This window comes from Opisthocomus hoazin, chromosome 8 (genome assembly GCF_030867145.1).
Source record: "Opisthocomus hoazin isolate bOpiHoa1 chromosome 8, bOpiHoa1.hap1, whole genome shotgun sequence".
Classification (NCBI taxonomy): domain Eukaryota; kingdom Metazoa; phylum Chordata; class Aves; order Opisthocomiformes; family Opisthocomidae; genus Opisthocomus; species Opisthocomus hoazin.
This window is the reverse complement of record NC_134421.1, coordinates 62,142,862-62,167,901: the sequence shown is the minus strand read 5'-3', so window position 1 is coordinate 62,167,901 and position 25,040 is coordinate 62,142,862.

Sequence of the window (25,040 nt, the reverse complement as noted above, 5' to 3'; positions counted from 1 at the left end):
CAGATTACTATGAAATCCCTCTAGGTTTCCAGCCTGGGCATTGTGTGAACACTTTGCCCTCTCTATTTAGCCAGTTCATTTCTTCCTGTGCTCTTAAAAGCTGGGCTGGTATGACAAGCCAACTCCAAGGGATACAATCAAACAATCTTACAAGTCACCTGCTGATTTTAAAAACCAATTATATGTCTGAGAAAGGCCATTAAATAGTGCATGGTATGGCAAGTGACATAGAGTTACGTTAATGGAAACACTTAACACGGTTGCCATGGTTATTGTGAAAAACACTCCCAAAAGGGGACAGTGCTGTTGACTGCCACTATTGACTCCAGAAAACCTCATTAGTTCTGCTTCTCAACAAGTTATGAGGTACTGGAGAAATGCTTATCATTGTTCTTCTGTCAATTAGAATCAAATGCAACGCAAGTAAAGTATCTTTTTTTTTACTGTATCTGTTCTGTATATAGACCCTGCCCACCACTTATTAGTTACTATTGAACAACAGCAATATTTTAATGGTGGGAAAGGAAATCTCTGGCTGCAGTCATTACCTTCCAGTAGCCTTTCTGTGTACATGGTCTGGCTTCACATCTTTTGTTGCAGAGCCAGATCATAAATCCTTTTCCTTTAGTGACTTTTCCCTTTTCAGTCAGATGGCTTTTAATCATTAACCTGTGCACTTTTATGCTGCCTCTCCGCAGATTCATGGATTCATGACCTGTTTCTGATTCTGTCACCAACCATGTCCCACGTCCCAGGAAAGGAGGAGTGTCTTTCTGGGAGGGGTGGGGAGGAGGGAAGAGTTGAAGTGTAGCTGAGTTCTTTTTGCTAGAGTCCCAAATTCTACACATCTCTTCTCAGTTATTCACCCAAACTGTAGCTAATCAGCATGACAACTTTGTTAATTTTTGCTGTCATTTGCAAGAAATTAGCTTTGTCCTTTTTATTAGCATATAGCCCGAGTTCTCTGAGTTTGAGTCCCTCACTACTCTTCTGTGAAATAATACAAATCTTTTAATAATTTGCAAATACAGCTGACAGAGCTATGGGTAGCAGACTGTGTTCAGCTTGTTCTTCTGCCCTGTTGTCGCCTGGTATCCTTCTAATCAAACGTGGCTGGCAGTGAACTGTAGCAGTTGAGAAGCTGGCATACATTAACTTCTGCTCCTCCTATTGCAGATGCAGTAACCTACTGGAAAGAAACTATAGTGACTGCTGAGGGCAGTAATACGCTGACATGACTAGATCTAACAAATACTGTTTACCAGAGAAACTCAGGAGCTTTTCACTTTAACTGCTGTTATAATTGGTGGAAAAGAGCGAGTGTGCTAGGTTATGAAGAAAGAAATAGGAGGACTGGGAAGCCTGGACTGCTAATGCATCTTCATTTTAATGCAAAAAGCATCAAGAGGAGCTATATTACTCAAGGTTTCTTTTACAACATGTTTACGTGTAGTGGATGTGACTATGCATTGTAGAATTCTGTATATAGAGAAGTATAAAGAATCCTCAGATTACCCCAGGACAATAAAAGCTAAATGTGCACAGTTCAGTGAACCCTGATGAGCAACAGTACTACCACTATTCTCTGACTACCACCTGTCTACCGCAGCCCGCACTTTCTGTCTCGCTGACTTTTACTCCTGGGTGGCCCACTAGATATCGCAGCAGCACGTGGCCACTGCTGAGCTACTTGGGCTGTTCTTGGTACCGCAGGAGTCCAGAGCAAGCACCATGGAATGGCCACATGTTAACCTTCTCTTCGCCTAGGATGGGTTTGCAGTGTGTGCTGGCGTCTGCTGCCACAGTGGGTAAAGGTGAATCAGCTGCATCCAAACTCTACTCCCATCACTAATTTACTTTTTTTTTTTTCCTTCGCATTTTAGCTTTTTGGAAGTTATGTATCTCATCTAAGCAATTTACCTAGTTGGTGTTACCTTCATATAACCAATGGGAAGGATAGAAACTTCTGAAAGACAGTTTGTCTCCTATTGTGTTCAACCATTTTGGGATTAGATGAGTCAGCCCCTAGATTTATCAGTCCCTCTACACAGATTACTAAGGAAACCTGTATGACTAGCCTAGATTACGCCACTTTTCTGATGGTAAGGGCTTGAAGACGTGAATCCCACCTAACCTGAGTGACAGGAAAATTCGCTGAAAAAGTACTTCAGTGAGGGAAGTTGAAATATAGGACTGCATAGAAGCTAACAGGTAAAACAACAGAAGTAATAAAACAATAAATCAACATGTCATTGTAGTAAAGTACTGTAAATGAGTTTGTAGTGTAATGAAGCTTTGTTATGAAATGCCACAGTACACCCCGGAAGTCAAGACATTACCTTGTGTGTTGAAATTCTTGTGCTTCCACTGAAAAAAACCTCTCAAAATTAGCTAATGTCACTGTGTTTTATAGTTTTATTTATATGCACTGGAACATTCTAGAGTATTTTAATGGCGTCGAGCTATGAATGCCAATGTCTGGGCACATCAACTCTGTGAACAAGTTATCAACTGTACAAATAAACAGAATTCCACTGGTGTAAGTAAGTACAGCAATGCTGATTTGTGCCAACTGTGATTTTGGAGCTATGTGTTTTGATGGAAAGCTTTGAGAAAAATAATTCCATAATATAAAAAGCGTAAAGAGAAATCTGAAAACAGAAACAGTTCACTCCATTTAACTGTCCAAGATGAAACACAATTGCATCTTTTCTTCTTTTGTGCGTTCTTATTTGTAGTACCCAGTAAACTATTGCATGGAAACAACTGGTGTATTGTGTAGCTTCTAACAGTGGCTGACACTAGTTCAAATGGATGATCTTGACAGCACGCCCAAAGAAATGTTACAGCTTTACAGTCTAGAAAATGCTGTGCTGCTTCTGTGAACTAAGTGCTTACATGAGGCATATATAGATATGTTTTTAAAATTAAGAACACAGTCTTTATTTCCTTGTGGCTGTATTGTTCAAGCTTGTGGCCCCACAGGGAGAAAAAGGAGTTCTTGGAGAAATGAATGGAGTGCTACTTGAACCTCACTGTTCGTCTGAAATAGCATGAAATTATGAATACAGCTGGAGCAGCTGACTCTATCCATGTTTTCATGTATCCTCCCCCTATTAGCTGCCAGCGCCTAGAGCAGAAGGCGTAATCAGATCCTGAGACTTCCCAGATGAGGCTGTGTGAGCTCTCTAGGTCTGCACCAGCACTGTGGCAACGTGCAGACTGCAGCTGTGGGGTGGCCGGGATCAGGCTGTTGGGCTCTGCGGGAATGCGTGTGAACGCATAGGTCTGTGATTTCAGGGAGTATCAGCTCCGCAAGCAAACTGTGAAAATAAAGTAAGTTCAAGATGCTCAGTTTATTAGGCTGTGGATGTTGTATGTTTGTATGTTTGTACCAAAAATGTGAGAGGTGCCTAGTCTGGGATGCTGCCAACAGTGGAATGGAAAATTCAAGGCTGCTAGACTTTCCTTTCTCGTACATTATGTTTATAGGTCATTGACTTCCTCTATAAACGTAAGATAGGTTGGTCAAACAAATCATGTTTGGCAAGCCCTATAAAAAGTCCTCGTTTGCTCAAAGCAATTCTAATGAGTACAGAAGTGTGTGAATAGATCAAATTCTTCCGATAATTTTTATACCAATTGTCTGAGTTAACATTTATTCCTTTGGTAATGATCCCCTTCAGTCACAGGGACGAGAAGTCCAAATATTGCATTGTAACAGGCTGCAGCCCAGACACCTTCACAAAAACGATGTGGACAAGGTGTGGCCTGAAAGGCGTGGTGGGTTTACGGTAAACGAACACGAAGGTTCTGCATGTGACCTTGCTGGTTGGGACAAACTCACAGCTGCCACATCTTACGGTTGCTCTCAGTTTTGTAAGAAATGCTGTGTCTCTACATGTCTAAGTATAAATTTGACTTATTTTAAATGAATACAAATACTATGAAGTGGTGCAATATCACATATCCTGACATTTCAATTTTTGAAAGCATTCAACTGTTTAATAAAACACTAAGGGACAGTATTTTGTCTTCACATGCAGTGTTACATAGCTATGCGCAGTTAGCGATAAACATGATTGTATCTATTAAAATGATTCTCTGTGGTAATTCAGACTATGAATCACTTTCAGACAGCATGGGAAGTCTGTACTGGCTGATGTGCTGTTAGAAGGGACACCAGGTTGTCCACCACTGTGCTGAAGTGTCTGGCATTACGGTACACACAAAATGCCTTATGGCCTAAGGGGAAGCTTTTAGGCTACTGTGAACTGGTTATTCCCGGGTTTCAGCTCCGCTGCTTTCTGGATTGTGACTTCAGGGTTCTTTCTTACCCTCTCTGACCAGGTCTGTGCTAATCGGTTTTGCTCAAAACTGCCTATGGTTGCTGCCAGCCCAACAGCTCCAGTTTTGGCAGTAGGAGCTGGAACCTTGTCACCTCCGAGGCTCCGGTGACCACTGGCAGCTAAATCATGCCTGGGTTCTGTCCAGCAGCTCTGACAGAGGCCCCAAACCCAGACAACTTCTACAGAAATCACCTGGTGATAACCACGATGCCACATGTCAGACAGTGAAGCGCCCAGAATATATCACAATCACTGTTTTCTGTTATTAACATAGTTTCAGTGTAACGCACATATGTTTGTCTGGCGCCAAGAGGTCAGCTGATGTTAGGTCAGATGCTAAATCAAAACAAAACCTGTGTTTTCAGTCTCCAGCCCTTATAAAGATACGGCCTGATTGGGAGTAGAAGAAAAAGAAAAATATCAGGCTGAGTTGTAAGGTAGTGAATATTTTTAGGAATATTAAATAAGTCAGTATTTTATTTCATTTACTTTTTTATATTCAAGATATTTTTAAAAAATAGTTTTTCATTCAGTGTGCCCACTCAAGGGAGAACAGACTGCCCATTAGCATGTCCTAATTAAGAGGGCTTTCTGCTAGATTACAAATGTGACTTTTTAGCCTAATTATGCAAATAATATTGACTGATTTAGCTCTGCATCTGTCAGTGCAGTCTTTACTGCACCCTCATTCCCTTGATTTTCTGTAATGTGAGTAGTCCGTAAATAACATCAGTTTCTCTCTTCCTGGGACACAGCCTGCCTGGGGCTAGTTAAGTTTCATCAATGTTTGGGTTGTTTTCTAATTTGTTTCTCGGAAACATACTGGCAGAAATATACAGGCAAGTGTGGCAGATACGCTGAAAATAATTTACCTATCATGCCACAATTGTGTAAATTCTCTTTGTCTTCTTGGAAAGAGTTTTGGATGTATGTTTAATTTGAACCAAGGACTGTATAACATTGCTCGTATTTCTGCAAAACTGATGTGCTTTTGCCAAACCAGAAACTGAATGTTACTGATCTGTGTCCTGTCCTCTGACTTTTCTTCACAAGAAGACCAAACATGAATCTTGCTTCTCTGCTGTATAAATATATATTTAAGAAAAAAAAACCAACACAAACAGAAACCTTTGGATTCATTAATGTCATGTTCAAAATTGTCTGTGAATGAAGCTTTACCTCAAATTGAAATGGGGACATTAAATCATACCTGCTGATCAGCAACAGAACCTACAGCCTCAGTCCAATATACAGTTCCCAGTCCAAAATAACAACTGTCTTCTGTTGCAAACAGAAAGTGAATTTTCCCCTGAAGACTATAATTATAGAATTAAATATTAATTAAAAAGTTTATTATGAGAGATTCATAGTAGAAACCAACAGCACAGATGTCAGTCAACAATATAATTATGATATCTTGGAAAGAATTTGCAAAATTATGATCTCTAAATAATTTGAATCAGTAGGTGCAGAAGAAATATTTACATTGAGGGGTTTTTTTTTCCGTTTTCCAGCTAGTTCACCGTGATTTCATATTGCTGATTTTCAGCATTTACACTTGTCCATCCATTAATGGCCTAATTTCATGACTTCATGACATACGTGCAGGATGTGACCCTGGATGTGTGGCTGATAGGAAGTCCCTTGGAAGGCTGCAGTGCAGAGCGGAGGGTGGTCCTTGTGGGATGCTGATTGGCACCACAGCATATTTAAGCCATACTCTTCATTTTATTTTCTCCTTTGAGCATACCATGTTGATTTCATAGGGTACAGCAGAATGGAAATCATTTAGACAAGATATCAGAGGGTTTTTACTGCCTGAGACTGAAGTTGTCTTTGGGACAGGGCCTGGTTAGTACCAGCTGCCGCATAGCCCGCGATCTCACCAACGGGCAGGGAACGTCCCTCTGACCAGAACAAACTCAAATCCTGCTGTTTTCTTTAAATATTAACTTCTTGGGGAATAAAAAGGGTTCAGAGGCAAAGAAAGCTGTGCTTGGCTTCTGTTTGATTTATGACAGGTTTTTCTCTGCAGGTTATTCTACAGTCTATAGGTCTATAGAATCCTGGTAATTCTTTAGAAATCCAGGTGCTCAGCGGCTCAGGCAGATTTATAAGGGCAAATTTGGTTTGTGGAACAGGTAAAGGAGTGATTCGAGACCAATACAGACTGAGAAGAAAACAGACAAATGTGGACAGGGCACACTGTAAAGGAATAGATGGGAACAAACTGGTGTTGGCTGGACAACAGTCTGCAGAGAAAAAGTTCATCACAGCAACTAGAAGCCAAGAGGAAAAAGTAATAAACAGTGCCAAGTCCCACAGCCTTAACAGTATTTAAGGATGTTCCATGATCCCTTTTTTCATCTGAATTTCAGATTAGATATTAGCTGTCGTTCTTTTATCACTTTCCTGCAGCATAGTGTTTGCACTGTTTGCATGTGACAGGCCTGTTTCTGTGGAGTGCTGGATGCTGCAGAGCCCGTGGAGGGGAGGCTGCTCAGCAGCTCAAAGCACTGCATCCTATCCCAGTTTGCAGAGGAAATCTGCATTCTCTATCTGGCAGTACCAAAATTTTCTATATTTTGTTTTACAGCATCTTTAAAATGTTACCTAGGCTCTGCGTACAACCATAATCTGACTCTTCTCTCCATCTCACCTGTTCCACGCTTGCGTAATTGTCCTGAGCTCAGAGTGATTCCTATCTCATATTGTACCAGATAAGACAAAATGTAAGAAAGGTTTGAAGTCTGCAAGGCTAAGGCTGTGAGTGATTACTACCAGCCATGTCATCAAACTTGTTATGTCAGATGGAAATCAAACTGGAAACCTGGGCATGCAAATGAGCAGATATCGGCTACTGACTTCTGCCAAAGACTAGCTATGCAGCAAGAGAGATCCTACCAGTAACAGTGTGAAGTAAGGCTACAGACCCACGGTGGTTTTCCAGCAAATGGAAACATGCTGCAACATTACAATGCACTATTTATTTTTAACCATCCCTGTTTTGGCAAGCAAGGTTTCTAAAAACAGCGTCAGTGAGCCTGGGTCCGGGTGTTCTTACATCGAAAACACCATTTTGCCACCTAGTGGTGGACTCTTTTTAGGTTTTGTATGCTTTTACTTCGCAAGCTTGCACCTTCTCACTAGGCTGTGGACTGTATATTGTTCAGGCAGACAATTCTTCTTAGAAGGCATACAGTAAGTTTCTAGAAAAGTAGCTAAATGTTCAGTGTAAACTGAAAGTTTGTTGGGATAAACAAGCCAGCTCATTTATTTGAAGTATTGTCTGGTTTGGAAGGTTTCTTGATGTTCAAGATTTGAATTATTTTGTTAAAGATCAAAATAATTGGTCTTTTAGCCCTGTTGACAGTTTTAACATACAGTATTTTCTAAAATTGTGCTCTCTTAGGGTTTTCAGAGTAGACAGAGGACTTCACGCTGTAATGCAGCCAAGCAGAACCCCCTGCCACACGCAGCTTTTGGAGACTCGTGGGGCTGCAGGAAGAAGGCTGGAGGTGCAGTGATGCTTACACCTAATTTTGAGGGAGGTAGGGAGCTGCGGTACAGGTCAGTGACAACCCCTTCAGAAATAACAGCATCTCTGAAAGAAGGCTTTGCAAAACTTCGCGCCAAGTGTGGGATTTTGTGCACGGAGGCACTCCCATCTGGGATATATTTAGTTGTAGCAAAGCTGTCTTTTGTTTAGCATCTCAGAAACAGCTGTGTTTTTTCCATAAGCCAGAGAATGAAACCAAGGAAAAAAAAAAAAAAGGTGTATTATTTTAGTCTATGTAGTTTTATTTTGATGTTTTCTGCTTGTGGGATTGAATGGAAGGAACATATTTCCTGGGTGGTTTGCCAAACACTTTTTTTCATTTAAACCTCTGAAACATATGCCAAAACTCCAGTTACTTTTCCTCTTACTATAATGGTTTTTGTCTTACTGGAGAGGGCTAGCTAAGTATTGCTGGTGAAATTATACCTTCCCAAGAACAGTATGGTGCTGGCTAAAAAAAGAACCATATAGAAAGGAAAACCATTCAAGACCTAAGATGCGAAGGAAATTATGTACATTTCTTACCAAGAAAATGGCCTGTTCCTAGGTTTTCTCTGTCACTGGAAGCACTGTGTGAACTAATGGGAAGTCAGAAAGTATTGTGTGAAGAAAAGCATTGTGTCAGTCTCAGCCTGTGCACTGCTGCCATCAGTCAGCTGGGCAGGGGCTAAGGGCACGCTTGCCCAAGGTGGACTCAGGTGTGTCGGGTCCATCTGGTAAGCAAGGACCATCTGGTGAGCACACAAACATTCGGTCCTCATTTTTGTTTGCCTGACTATTCATTCACAGCATAGCATGGTTACGCATATTCCTTTAAAGACAGACTGAGTCTAGGGTTTCCAGATGAAAGCAAATGACCGATCGTCATCACCCGTAAAAATCCATCTAAAGTGGCAAAGTTTCCTCCACAAGGCTAAGATGAAATTCAGAGGGCAAGAAGACATAGTCCAGAACTGGATGGGAATTGACACAGGCTACACTGTATTTTATCAACATTCTGAATACATTTGTAAGTAAAATATCAAGAAGATACTCAGAAAATTATTTTAACTCACGCTGACAAATGTGAATCCTAAAGAGGATTTATTTCAACTTTTCCTATCTTTTCTCTCTCCCCAAAATTAAGGAGTTACATTTATAAATACAAATTTGATCAAACATTGAACCTTGGAAAATAAATTACGTAGAAGGACATGCAGTCATAGAAATCCTTTAAACTTAGATCACTACATTCATCTTTTATCCCTAGTATTTCTTGATAGATTTCTTTTTCTTGTGAATAATTTAGAGGTTGCATTTCCAGTATATACTGGAGAAGTCTGTATATCTCTCTATACCTATGGGCTTTTCCAGTGATTTGTTTGTAGAATGCTGTCTCTAAATTTTGGTCTCACGAAGCAGAGAAAACGGACTGTCCTTTTAATAAGAAATGACCTTTCTGTTGCTGAAATATCTGTTCCTTCAGGAATCTAGGAAAAACTGTCTGCCGTTGTTAAGACTGTTCAAAAGGGAAATTAAATGTTTCCATTGTAGCTCACGTCTTTTCTTGGATCTTGAACCATAGCTTGTATGCAATGCAAAGTAGTTCTCAAAGAAATCCTGAACTCCTCCTGACTTAACACTTCATGTTTTCTGTCTTAAAATACAGTTTCCAGTGGGAATAATTTGTTAGAAATTAATTCTATGATTTCAAAACACCTCTGCAGTCCCATTTAGTAGTGTCTTGGCTTTGCATTGACTACAGTATTGAGTGGCGGTTTTACAACAGTATTTGTTCTTAGTATTTGAAGTCTTTTGTCTAATTACCTCTGCTGTTAAAATGGCCACATTGTCAAGTTTAGCAAAATTTCACAAACATTAATTGTCTGCACAAACAGAATGAAATCTCAGCTATAAAATGCCAGTTGATTATACCGCCTTGAATGAAACATTATACTTCTTATTTTGCATTATTATTCTAATTTTCTTTTATGTTATTTTCTGAAATATGCAGAGCAGCTCTTTTTTTTTTTTTTTGTTTGGTATTTATACAGAATATTTGATATGAATTCCAAGTTATGAAATGAACGTTTATCTCTGTAGGTTGTAAGTTTAGAAAATCACATGGCAAAAAGTCAGCAAAACAACAAGGGTGCCTTAGCAGAGAAAAAAATACACATCCTTCTGTAAAATATCAATTTCCTATAGTATATGGGGGATATGACAGATATAGGGTATGAGGAATAAAAAAGAGTGTTTTGCATCTACAACCTCATCACTTCATGCGAAATACATACTGATCCAGCCAGCAATAGCAGGTGAATGAAGTCACTAATTTTTCCGTGGTAAACCTCTGCCTATGTAAGGCTCCAAACAGGTTTCACAATTAATAGATAAATATATTCATTATTAGGAAGCAGTCTGAATTGCGTAGAAGTGTAGAGTGGTGCTCTCTACCCAGAAAGAAGAGGAAAGTTCAGCTATGACTCTATGTTATCACAACTGTAAATGTAATCAAAGACGTGTGCATTTTGCTTGCCCCCTTTGCAAGCACACAGGACAAATGCAGTGATGGGGAAAAAAAAAATCAGTGCCAGTCTCCTTTTTGTACACGTAGAGCATCTATTGATCTAAAATGAAACAAAACTGGTGCTTCATGATCTCCAAAAGAGCAGTAACCAAGTGGGCCTATCTATCTCAGACCTGTCTGGATGAAGGAGACGAGAAACCTTGTGCAGAGAGAGAAGGGGCTGGTGAGAGAAACCACCTGCCTGATTGTGAGAAGACTTAGAGAAGCTTGTGCAAGCAAGCAGAAGAAGTTTGCTTTCCCTTCAGGGCAGAAAGCACTGTGTTTGCTTCAGGATTAACTTTTCCCTCATCCCCTGCTAACAGTATCCCAGTAGCAATTCTGTTTTTAGCAATGTCAATAAAATTTAACTTTAAAGAACTATAGTATCCCCAAAGTCCAACAATAGTGATGTCCTCTTCTTTTAGTTGAGTAGTTGGTGATAAAGTATAGCTTCCTTGATCAGTCCCCTGTGCTCAGGTAGCAAGTCCTGAGGCTCAGTCACCTACCCCTCGCCACCTCTCCATCCCCAGCCTCCCGGGAGCTACCCGGGAGTCTGCACCCCCCAACTCCTGCATAACAGTGGGCTCCTCGCTCCGACACAGCTCGTGCTTAGGCTTTCTGTGTCTCAGCTCTCTCAGCGTTGTGACATGGTGATCTGATTAATGTGGATGTCTTCACTTATAGTAAAATAGGAAGGTAAAAATGATGCTTAGACCCCCTTATTGGTTTCTTCTATTAACCAGCTTCTGTCTCTGCTGTATGTTGTCACTTGGACTTCAGTCCTTCTTAAGCTCTGACTATCCTTCTTTTTTCTTATTTTAGGCTTCAGTCATCAAACTCACAATTCTGGTAGGAGTAGTAGTTTTAGAGACTTAGTTTTAGTCTAAAAAGCAGTTTTACCACAGGATTGCTTTGTTTTAATGGCCATCTTTCTAACAGCCAGCAATCTTGGAAAAACTTGCCTTTGCCCTCTGTGCTTTAAAAGGAATAATTTTTCAATGCTATGAATTCTTAATATGCAAGCTTTATGAAAAGCCAACTTTAAATGCTGAGCAGCAGAGAATACTAAGAAAGACTGGATTATGCTGCGTAAGGAAAAGCAATCAGAAAACCAAGACTTTATTTGGGCATTGAAAGTCTCAAGCTGTGACAAAGTTAGACATTGTATGACCTTTTTGTTCATCTGCTGTACCACACTTTTCCAAACATCACATCTGCAGTTCCTAATTCAATCTGCAATTACTAGAGGCAGTACAGGTTTACTATAAATAGGCAAAGCAGAAAACATTTGGGATCCAGCAGCTCCTTGTGAATAAGAAAGCACCAATCCCAAGCTGTAGCTATAATCTTGGCACTCTTTGTTAGTGTACACTGAATTCTACCTCCCAGAAGGAGGAAAGGAACCCCAAATCTCCTCGTCTACCGGTTTTCACCGAGGCACTTCTAGCAGGTATGCATCTTTAAGCCCTCATGCTGTCTCCTGCTTGAGAGAGAAGTAAGCTGAGCCCCTGCGGCTGCCATCGTTACAATGCCTCTGAGCATTGTCTTACCTAAATAATGGCCATATAGATGATGAAGAAAACCAGGATCACTATACATATGCTACATATTTTAAAACTCTCCATGATTGCTTGCTTGTAAAGCTCACCCTCTTTCTAATAAACTAATAGACAATTTAATAAAAATGCTAGGTCAGAAGAAATGTGCATTAATGTTTGTCTTAAGTGTTTGTGTATACATGCAGAACTATCAGCTTATGTGGCATTACTTTCCTTACTCATTCAATCCCCATAGCTCTGAAATCAGCGAAACAAGAATGAGAACATTTTGGAGATATGTTGAGCTATGGGAAAAAAAAAAAAAAAACACCAAAGCAAGCAAGTTGGGAATTTCTGAAACAGTTTGCAATCCTTTTATTTTTTTGTGGTTTGTAGTTGCTTTTATATGAACTTGCTGGGAAACCAAACCAAACCAAAACAAACCAAAACAAACCACACCAAACCAAATCAAACCAAACCAAACTAAACCAAAACCAACCCCCCCCCCCCAACCTTCTGTTACAGGAATGAGGTGCAGTGTGGGAAGTTCAGTTTGATCAGTTTATTCTGGGGAGATAGAAAAAAGGGAAGTTCAACTGAATTACTCTTAAATTGCAGAGTATAGATTTTACTGTAAATGATGAACTATTTACATTGACATGTATAAATATAATATGAATATAACAACTGTTTTTGTTAAACTCACAGGCATGTCCTGGAAAACCACTCATCAGAGAGTTTCACTTACACCCCTCAATGAAGGACCTTGATCGCTCAAAATACTCCTTTCCCTTTAGTACAATACATGAATAAAATTCAGTTTTCTTTTTTTATTTGACAAATTGAGCACAATCCCCCCAATCAAAACACTGATTTTATCAGTTACATAGGTATTCAGAAGTTGGAAGTGTTGGGGAGGCTTTATTTTGATTGAAGAAATACTCTTAAAGAAATGCTAACTGTGCTTAAAAGTAAGCACAGATATAGGCATAAGTAAGTTTTTCTATTTATTTCATGCAAAAAATGAGTGCTGTTGGAAGAGTTATCTCAAGAGGGAACCACACCAAGACATGAAATATCCAATCAGCTTTTAACATCCTTTGTATTTTATGAGATTTACTTTGAGGCTGAGCCACAAACTGTCAGTCTTTAGGGACTTACCCTCTTTCATGTGTTTAGTTTAGCAACAGTTGTATTTGGAAGCAGTGTATTTTTCTCTCCTGTTGTCCTTTAATGACAGTGGTAAATATTTACTTGCAGAGGCATATAAATATGGATATCTCTCTGAAATTGCAGAATAAAAGGAAAACGAAAATTGAGGACCCCTCATTCAGAGCAAGGCAGGAAAGGAGCAAACGAAACCCTCTTACCTGGCACTCAGTAGCTATCTGTCCAGCCCTGGGGGTGGACAGCTTGTATCTCTGTTTCACATTGTCTGGATCCTTCAAAAGTACCCTCAAAAAATTGCAAAAGATTTCTTATTGCCTTCTGTCCTGAGCTGCACACTGGTCTCACCAGCTATTTCTGTTAATGTGTCTCAAAACTTGTCAAACATGTCAGAAGAGAGCATTTCCCTATATTATTTGCAGAAGGAGTCTACTTCCAAATAAAATACAAGGCAGCTGCACCAGAACACCAAAGCAGCTTCCTCAGAGTAATCTGAGTATTTGCACTGGAACTTGCAGTGAAGTATTTGGAGCCCAGCTTTGCCCTTTCATTGGTTTCTTTGTGTTATTTGCCATTATCTCAGATCTGGGTTGCTGAACCCTCAATGAAATGGGCAGATTGACCAGGCAATCAGGCTCTGTACACCACTGTGGCACTGAAAAGCCTGCAAATGTCTGAGTCCTCAGGCTTCATGGCACAGCCTCGTAGCCCTCAACACAATACTCAAATGTGTTGCTGGATGACTTTTGTGGAGTCATACTTCTACGCTGATAAATGAAAACTGTCTCCTTGCTATTCATGTGGGATACAACAGTGTTGACATAATTACTCTATATGCACTGCACTGGAAAGTGCAAATGAGATTTTGGGATTTCAAGTATCTTAGAATATTTGTTCAACAGTGCAAACATTAACAGCCTTTATGGAGTTTTGCCTTGGGATCAATTGCAGAATGTCAGAGCTGACTCAGAAATGCAGGATTGTAATGGCACGTTGTAAAACACACAAAATCCTACCCATCATCTTGTTTGCATATTTAGAGAATACTGATCCTAAATCCTTTTAATTACAGTTGAGATAGCAAAGCGGATGTTTAAAGGAATATTTTCTGTGAAAAACCACTCCAGATTAAATTTAGAACTCAGTAAGCTCCAAATGAAATCCTTAAACCCAGAACTGTTAAGTTTAAGATCAAGAAATATTTGAGGTCTTTCAGGTGTCTGTGATTCTTCCCTCCAATAATCTGAAAAAATGTGGTGTTAATTGGAGGGTTAGAGGTGTGTTTAGGATGAGCTGTTGAAAATTTTTTTGTAAAATAAAGATATGAACATAGGCTGACACTGAATAAATCTACTGGGTTTGCACTGAAACCAACCTGCAAAAGATCTGATATTGTTGTTGTTTATTTTCACCGTTGTCGACTCTGTTCTGTGTGCACTGCTGTGCGCTTCAGTCAGATCACCGAACTCCTCCCAGCCGCACTCCGAGCACTCAGGCCAACACATGCCAAGTATGACTGGAGTTTCTCAGCCGGGAACCCCATTGTGAAAGACAGGCATCGTACATGGACGTAAATAAACTCGTGCTGAAAATCTTGCAATAAGGAATCGTTGAAAATGTCAGTTAAATTGCCTGTAGTCACCATGAGATTCCGCTGTGCAGCAGTATCTGCTGAGCGTTAAGACTTGAGCAGTTCTCCTGAAATTGGTCACTGCTCCTACTTCGAAGCTTTCCTCTCTCTGATGCTGGCACAGGTTGGCCACGGTGACCTGGTTTACGGAAGGGATTCAGGTTGAAACTAGACTCTTTCATTCTGACAGTTCTGACCCTGGTAGTGTCTCATATGGCCAAAAAACAGACGATGGAGGGGAGAGGATAAAGGAAGTGGAGGGACAGAGGCAAACTGCCATTAGTTCAAGAAAGGCTAGAACACCTCTTCCCACAGCAGTGTTTGCTTGTGGAAATACAAGGATAGCTACTTGTGTTGGCCCTTTGTAGGCAAGAGAGAGAGATGGGCACTTCCAGAAAGTGGTTTTAAGATGCCTTAAAAAAAGGCATCTACTAATCCTGGTCATCTTTGAAGGTGTCTGTCCCTCTCCACTGACGAAAGAAAAATCATGGGGAACTAATTTGGAATATACAGCTAATTCATAGACATCTGAAGTGAAGAGATAAACCTCCCTACAGGACTCTGATGTTAACAATGGTGCTTTGATTTCTCTGTACTATGTGCTCACAAAATTCATCCATGATCCTTTGTGTAGGGGTTAAGGACATGTCCTGTTTCTTTTCCTGCCATTTGTGTCATGGTCAGTAGTCAATCTCTAATCCTCTTTGTTGATTTGTAAAACAGTGATTCAGATTTCAGAAATTATTTCTATGTCTATTTGTTTTGGTTTGCGTCTGTTTTTCTGTATTAAGTTATTATTGCATTTTCTTTGTTCAAGTCTTGATAATTTATTTTGTGAATGGCTGTTGCAAGGACGAAAAAGAGGAGAAGTAGCTTAAAAACAGATCTTTGTGCTGCTTTTAAGCTACTGTGGTTCATTTATGGAGTTTCCTGCCTACAAAACTTGATAAACTGCCTCATTCCTTGGATAATAAGCAGTTCCATTACACAAATGGTGCATTACATTAATGATACCCAGCGAGCTCAAGCATGACATGTACTTCCTCATGTCCAAATTCTGAAGAGTGGGTCAGCAGAGCAGGCTCGTCGCATCTCTCTTGCATCACTAGTTCCATGCTGCGTCTGTACGACCAGACTGCAGGGCTCCAGTCGTGCTACCTGGATGGACGTCCCACCTGGGAGGGGATGTCTCTGCTCAGCACCCGAGATATGAACCGTGACTAATGGCTTTTCTCAGCCCTGAGGTCCTCAGCATGTTTCCTGTGGGCAAACCTTAACTCTAAGCTGAGCTTGCCTGGTCCCTCTGTAACCGATGCAAAGAAACGGATGCTTCTGGCTGTGATTCATCTCAGCCCAGAGCAGTTACTTGAAACAGGTCAAACAAATTTCTGCCTCTGCCTTCCTTCTGGGGAGCATAAATTTCTCTCCATTGACTATAAAGGGAAATAGGAGTTACCACCTGGTGACCCTCCCTTAATTAGCTCATTCCAGACGCAGCTTCATTTCAGGACCATATGTAAGAAGACCTGTATAAATTCATTTTAACTGACTCTCAGCATAGGGCTTATTGTCCACAAGTTACAACATGAAGAATTTATCTTTTGTAAGCTATATAATAAAATGAATTTTGCAAACTGCTGAAACTATTTGTCAATCACCAGCAGTATCTGATCCTGAGAGCTTCTTTAAGAAACACTGGGGAGATTAACTCCACAACTTCAGCTGGTGTCTCCAGCCATGGACATCAGTTAAGTAATATGGCTTCTCATTACAGGCATTAGGATGAATAGGCAGGAATACAAACCCAGGGTCCTTTTTGCTGTTCCTGCTGGCAGGCATCCTCGCTGATAAAGCAGAGAACGACAAATCAATGCAACAGTTGCTAGAGACCTGGAAATAAATATTGCTCCTTAGACTCTGGTTGAATTAGGAAATGAAAAATTTCTTCAGCCACTTTCAGATCCTGAAAACAATTTAAAATATCCTTGTAAAAGTCAGCCTTCTAAGTGTTCTCAAAATTTGTCATCAGAAATAAGTGCAAAATACAGGAAAATATTTACTTGACCTATAATCTAACAAAACTGAAATGAATTGAATTTATAGGTGTTATGTTAACCATTTTTGAAAAATGTATAATAAGGTCTTGTTTTAGACCTTTTGGTTTAGTTTCTCTCAAGAATATTTTTTTTAATTAAACTTATTAAATATATATTAACATTTTGCTTTTTCATATTTTATGAAAACGTTTCAGCCTTTGAAATGCTGCAAACACTTTTCACGAAAGAATCGTAACAATAAGTAAAATGCAGAGCCTACTTACAGTTACGCACACTGACTGTTGTGGGATGACATCACAAACATTGACAGGGCATTGATTGTGCCCTATTGCTATTTTCTACTGAAAAGAAGCAACAAATAAAAAAAAGTTCCTATGTTTTAAACTATTTGTGATTATGAGCTGCTGTGTATTAAGGCTTCCTGTTGTTGCCACTAGATAGCAGTGTATGCCTGCTGAGTTTAAAATATGTCTTTCTTACCCAGCTAACCTATAGATCTCACTTCTGATATGTTAGTATTTATTTAAATTCCTTCTGAAGGCTGATGCAGGATTTGTGGAAAGAGCTAGAAAATAAGCATATGCTAAATACATACAGTAGTATTGGCTGCTATTTACTAATTTTTGTTGAAAATGATGAGGTGCAAAATCAAAAGGATGAAAAAGGTGTAGACCTTGTGATGTTCCACCTATGCAGACCCACAGAAAATCGGCTGGTTAAAATGGAGTTCCTCTGATTTATATTAGTGTAGTGGGAGGAAAATGTGTTCCACGTCTATGAATTCCTGAGTGTCCTTAGACAGTAGAAAGGAAAAAAATGTACCTAGCGCAGGTTGAAGGGAGAGCAAGGTTGTCTATACTTGCCTGCTGTATTTGTTGAAAAAGGTGCTGCTTTGTTCAGCACTCTGGTAGTCAAAGGATGTGAGAGCATTGTGCTTAAAAATGAGTCACTGTCAGTCCATTACACATGTGAAATAACCTGATTTAATTGGCTTGAATGGTTCGCTCTCTCTGTTCTTAGGAGTATTTTGAAGTAAACCTTTCCCTGTTTAATGCATATGGAAATTAAAAATGCAGTCAGCTAAGAGGTGACTCGGGTCTGCTTTCCCACTGCCCATCTCTGCTGAAATAAAACTGAAGTGCTTGTTAATGCAAAATTAAGAGGCTCTGCCTTCCAGAGCTTTACTCAAAGAAGTTATCACTCTGATGTGAAGTGGGCTGTGATTCAAAGATTGCACATTTCTGATGAACACCATTAAAAAAAAATTCTGCAGAAAAAATTATTGCCAACATCGTTACAAGGAGACATTGCTGAACAGATGGGCAAGCTTCTGGCAGGAGGACTTCAGAAAACAGCGTCAGTGACTTGGCTGCAGGGAGGGACAGAGAGGGAGAAAGGAGGATAAAGGAGAAGAAAATAAGATAAACAGATGCCCAAATTTCAGCAGAATACTGGACAACTCAAAGCAGCAAATAAAACTGCCGTTTCTATTGCTTTAGAGAAAAAACATGGAGTCTGTTATTAGGTGTCTCCCCTTGTTGGTGTACTCAGCAGTTCTGAGTTCTTTATTCAAAGACTTGAATAAATTTAAAGATTTGAATAGAAGGGTAAATATAAATCATAGAATCATAGAATCATTAATGTAAAGGGTAAATATAAATCATAGAATCATAGAATCATAATCATGGTGTGCCTCAGGGTGGGGCATGAAGCAGGGGGCGTGGCCATGGAGTGCCTCAGGGCAGGGTGTGACCATGGGGTGCCTCAGGGTGGAGCATGGAGCAGGGGGCGTGGCCACGGAGTGCCTCAGGGCGGGGCATGGGGCTTTGGGTTGCCTCAGGGCAGGGCATGGAGCAGGGGGCGTGGCCATGAAGTGCCTCAGGGCAGGGCTTGGAAAAGACTTCTAAGATCATCAAGTCCAACTGTCAACCCAACACCACCATGTCTGCTAAACCATGTCCTGAACTGCCACATCTACACATTTTTTGAACATCTCCAGGAATAGTGACTCCACCACTGCCCTGGGCAGCCTGTTCCAATGCCTGACCACTCTTTCAGTAAAGAAATTTTTCCTAATATCCAGTCTAAACCCCCCCTGATGTAACTTGAGGCCATTGCCTCTCATCCTATCGCTAGTTACCTGGGAGAAGAGACCAACACCTGCCTCACTACAACCTCCTTTCAGGTAGTTGTAGAGAGCATGAAGGTCCCCCCTCAGCCTCCTCTTCTCCAGACTAAACATGCCCCGGTTCCCTCAGCTGCTCCTCACAAGACTTGTTCTCCAGACCCTTCACCAGTCTCATTGCCCTTCTCTGGACACGCTGCAGCACCTCAAGTCCTTCTTGTAGAGAGGGGCCCAAAGCTGAACACAGTAATCGAGGTGCGGCCTCACCAGTGCCGAGCAGCGTGGCACAATCACATCCCTACTCTTGCTGGCTACGATATTCCCAGTACAAGTCAGGATGCTGTTGGCCTTCTTGGCCACCTGGGCACACTGCTGGCTCATGTTCAGCTGGCTCTCAATCAGCACCCCCAGGTCCTTTTCCACCGGGCAGCTTTCCAGCCACTCTTCCCCAAGCCTGTAGCATTGCATAGGGTTGTTGTGACCGACCTGGTACAAGGGTATTGTTTTAAACATAGAGGAATCAAAAAACAGACAATGAAAAGCTTTTCAATATTAGAGAGACACAGAGCAAAAGAACCAGTGCTGCCACTGGTCTTGTCCTGCCTGGGACAAATGGCATCCTTCAAGGGTGGAACTGTAGCCTTTTCCTTTTGTTGCCTTGAGTTTTTGGAGTTTTCCCCTCCAGAGATTTTCTACAGCTCTCCTTGACTGTATAAATGTTATATTCCCCCAGCCTGCAATAGTTCATGCGATCAGCTGGAGGAGGTACCTGGGGGCAGAACCTTCAGCCACCACTATGTGTGGAAACCTTCCCCCTTGAGCAGGGAAACGCAGGGAAACTACCAGTAGCAGTTGAAATCCATATTTCTAAAAGTGGTGTTGGCTAAGGCACTGTGCAATACAAATGGGAGCTTATGCTTTGTGTCCAGGCTCCTTTAATTTCTCATTGTTTCAGAAAAAGAGGAGTCCACTGCAGTCAAATTTTCATTTTTGTCTGATGATGACCTAGTGCTGTTGGAATGAGGCTGATACAAGTCAAATGAGAAGCAGGAGCCCAGCTTCCACTGCCGACTGCAGTGCTTCTATGCACATCTTAATCATATGCGCTCTGAAATGTTTCTCTTAATTTCCCTTGTGGCCAGCTCTTTTGAAGTTTTAATATGTGACCTGTTGCCATCTGCTCGAATAGCTCTTTTTTTTCCTGTTTTCTCTTTTCCTGTGCTCTTTGGAACACTATATTTCTTAGCTCCGGCCCTTTTAATCTCTTGATATATTAATGAAAAGTATTATTATAAACCTGTCCTTTCGCCATGCCTGTGTTATGCAGTGAGCCTATATAGTTTATCTAAGTCTGATAATCTACTTTAATAGCATTGAAGTAAATGAACTGATAAATGGGAACTTCTGTTGGGTCATGGATTTCATCTCAGAATTCTATATATTATACTGTATTGTAACTAGAGCTGGTCAAAATGAATTAAAATTATGTCAATGACAATTGCTTTGATTTTTCAAGGATTTTGATTTTTCAGAGGTTCTTCTCTTTTTTGTTTTTTAATATGAAAACAGTACAGGTCTGCAATAATTTTCAAAGGCAAAAGAATTAAGAAAGAAGAAAAAGAAAATAAGTAAGAAATCACATCTTTCACAACCGTTTGTGAGAAGTCAGACTTTCTTGTATCAGCAGAATCAATCACTTCTAGCAGCAGAGGATCTCTGGGGCAAGACTGAGCTATTTTGTTTCCGTACACCTGAAGTTCGTTGAGCAGAGATTCACACTAGCCACTTGACTGAGGCTGAACAGAAAAGCACTGAAATCACTTCAAACAGAGAGGGAAGAAAGGAAGAAAGGAGAGAAGATTATATTTATATTGCTGTGAAACTGGAGGTGGGGACCAACTGCACTGTCTGTCTTGTTTCTATTTAGAAAGCCTCACTTTAATAAGCTTTCTTTATCGACCAACAGATCTTTAACATAATAACAACAGACAAGTGGTACTGGGAAAAAAAAGTTCAATATGTGCCTTCTTATTCCAGTGTGAATATATTGATGGGATTGTTTCACAGAGCTACCTGACTAAATAGGCAGCAAAGTGGCCTTTGGCTAGGAAAAATGGTAAAATGAAATCTGGGAAGGCTCCACATGCACTGGAAAGCTGTGCAGCTTCCAGTCAGCCCAATAAACTGAGTCTGAAACTGCATTCTAGTTATACACAATTAATCAAATCAGTAGAAAATAACAACAATAGCTATATACCTGGTATTGCTGAAAACACACTTTCAGGAAAACCTGAAAGTTTGTAATTTCAGGGCAAATCTTAGCCACTGCAGTTCAGGGATTCCTTGTGTTGACACCAATCATAAGAAACCAAATTGTGTATAAACTTGATTTAAAATATATTTATGAGATTTGGAATACATTAAGAACATTACATGGTTTATAGATTGCTGTGTTTTTATCCATCTCCTCGACCAAATTTTCCCAGAAGCCTCCATTGCCCTGCTTGGGACAGAGCTACTGAGAACTGATGTCTCTACGTGCTTTTTACCTGAGCCCTGCTAAAAAGAAGCTTTATCTGCCTCTGAGCACGTGGTAGCAGCTTGTTTTGAGGAAAGAACAAGGAGTGTTAACCTCCTGCCTGCCTTTAATACCACCTTTTGCAACTCTCTGGTTCGCATGTTGTAAAAAATTGTTGTGGCTTCATGGCCAGATAGATGTCTCTGCTCCTAGGTGTTATCAGGGTCAGTGGACCAGTCCTTGCTAACACAGAGACATTTAGTGTCTTGACAGCCGTGGTTTAGGTATCTCTAAGCAACAGCCAGCTCTAAAGGAGGCAAAGGAAATTTCCCTTCCTGGAACTGGTATTTTCTTGGGAGAGCAGGAGAAGTCTGGCTTGAGTCAGAGCTTTAGGATGTTTCTAGCCTTGCAGCTAAAGCCCTGTGTAAAAGTCAAACCCTGAAACACTTATTTAGAAACAGATGGGTGCATCAGGCTGTGGTCTGTGAACCCAGGAGGGAAATGGGGCAGGAAGTTTGGTGGAACTGGAAGTTGCGCTTCATATTTCCTCATGCTCTTTTCTTCATGGTAAAAGATCTGAATGGGCAGTGCTTTGATAATAAAATTAATTTGCATCATCTTAACTTTCTCCAATTATTTAATAGATTACTCAATAAAAGAACGAATCTCAGCATGGTATAAGGTACTTAATGGGCCAGTAATTACCTGATATCCAAGCAAGTAGAAGCTGGAACACATCAGTATATTGAAATAAAAACTCACACACAACAAGGAGGAAATAATTTTCATTTGCAGGCTTAGAATATACATTTATTTTATTTCTTCAAAGTAATTTACAAATTTTAAGTTTGGAAACATTACATTTTTGGAAGTGATTCAGAGTTTTCTTTCTTTCTCGCCTTCCTCTCTCCTCTCTTGACACACTCCACTGCACCCCTAGAGAGGGAAGTAGGTGTGAGGGAGAGAGAAAGGACGCAAAGAGAAAGAAATAAATAATTATTACTCATTTTTCCCATTTCATTGAAACAGTAAATGCTTTTTTTTTTTTTTTTAATTTTATGATTTTTTCACAGTTTTGTAGTATAAAGAGCCCAGACTAAGTATTTATTGAGTCTGGCTGGAATCCTCTTTTGTTACAAGATTTTTTTTTGTCCTTTTTCATTACGTGTCAGCTTTATAAATATTGTGTTTATAGCTTTAGCACAATGTTATTAAATAGCCATGTCTTATTGGCTGTTATGAATTTCTGTGTAAAAAGCAAATGGGGCTGGAATAGTAAGTCTAATAACATTATTTATCACTGATCTTGATAAACTGTTCTGATAAAAACTTTAGTCACTTTAATTCATGGAGGACTAAGATAACCAGTTCATTATAATGAATTACAAAATAAATCAAACTGTAGCTTTCTCTCAAAAAATACCCAAAATTTTATCTTTTCACCATATCATTAATAGCTTCAGCTTCTCTCCTTAAGAAGCAAGTGAGTATTGACTGGCTGACAAGGCAGGAGATCGCACGGTATCTTATGCCTTTTACTAAAACTGTTGGAGAAAGACTGATAAAACTTTTCTACAAAAGAATTGCTTGGGCAAAGCAGAATTTGTAACTTCTTATATTCTAGTTTCAGCATAAAAGGTTTTCTGCTCCAAAACAAAATGCCACTCCAAAGAAGGCTAGAAGGAGGAGAACAGTAAGCAAGAGCAATAAAGCTAAAACTAGCCAGGGAGGTGGTGCACAGGAAGGCAACTGAAGATGGAATGAGGATCCAGCTCTGGATTTGGACACATGGCTCCAAGCAGGTACTTGCAGATGCCCAAATGTGAGAAGGGCAGTAATCTGAAGCAATCTGGTCCATCCAGCGGATGCTGGAAAGCGATTCAGCTTGCCCTGAAGTTGACGTCAGGGACTCAGCTCAGTTGCCTGGACGCATGTGTCTAACACCACAGGGGACATCCTTGAGCCTGAGAGCACTCGAGTTGTGCGCATCCCGCAGGCAGGGTACCCTATGGGTCTGTGAGTGGCCGGACCAATGGAGCCCTCACAGCCATCCATGCTAACAGCTGTCAGTGTCTCAAGAAGGGAAGGTGTTACGCTAGCTGTATAGAGAGGTATGGTAGGGCTCAGAACAGTGAAACTGTAAGAGCTTTACAGGTGAATACTGGTAATGCTGGGCCTACAGCCCAAGGAAGCTGTTCTGCCAAAGCCCATTATAAATTAGTTTGGTGATTTCAGCAACCCCATCTACAGCAGTACATCAAAGCTCAGAAGGAGCAACTAATGTATTCTAACTTTAGCTAAGTATAAGTAGTATTCTCAAGGATGCTTGTTGCTTGGAATTACTGATTTGTGAAAGCTCCTCCCTCTGTACAAGATTTGGTGTACGTATACCAGATTTGAGAATTTAATAGCGAAGTTTTGAAAATCCCAGTTATTTACATCCCAAGGAACTTGCGAAGATTTGTACTTCAAGCTCTGCTGAAAATCTATCACCTTTTACTTTAGAAATATGTGGGAGTAAGAAAGACAAGATGCTATAAAAATATTAACAATGTATGCTAAAGTATAGTAGTAAATGCTTCAGTACACTTCCAGCATACTTAGAAACAATAAAACTCAGATGCCCTAGAGGGGACATGAACCTTGCTCTAGCCCATGCCTGATTTCATAAAAGGAGATAAGTGCTCTTGCCACACCATAAAATATGTTCTGATACTCCTTTGGCAAGATCTTTCACAGTTGTAAGGTGTCTCCCAAACTTCAAAGAAATGAACCTAATCCTCTCTAAAAAAGAGGCTGCAAATGGCTTTGCTTTGTTACATCAATGGCAGAATAAGGAAGAGACCGTAATTAAGAATCTGCAAATAAAAAGACTCAGGTCAGCACTGGTTTAGGAAACAACTAGAGGAGGCTGCTGAGGTCATTGATTTTATTTATAACTAGTAACACATTTGTTTCAACCACAGAAGCTGCTCCTCAAAAGAACTCTGAGAACAGACATTCTTATTCCCTGCTTTCTATTTAAAAATACAACCAGAAAGCCTTGAAGATTAAGCTACTTATCAACACTTCCAGGGATATGTTCTCCTTTCTTTGCATGGCCTTTCTAGCTGGAGCCTCAAAATCAATTAACTAAAAGGTCTTCATCACCTCTGGAATTCCACTCATTGACATCAGTAGTTACAGAAGGTCTCCACGAAGCAGTGTTTTCTCAAAGAGTTAATTGAAATGCGGAAACAGCTTAATACTGATTCAGCAGACTTAGCTCTAAACTTCAAAGGAATTGTGATTCACCATTTGATTCTTTATTTGTCTATTTAGATTAATCATGTTGCTCAAAGGCAAGGGAAATTAAATGTCGGAGGCCTCAGAGTCATTCCAGTATAAACGTTAAGATACATTAGTCTTGTGAGATACAAGTTCTGAATTTATATTTTATTTTTATTTATTTTATAAAATATTTATTTCACAAAACATGTAATTCATTTATCTTTCCTGGCAAACATGGAATTTGCCCCTCAGATCTCTGAACTGTACTCTGAATACTCT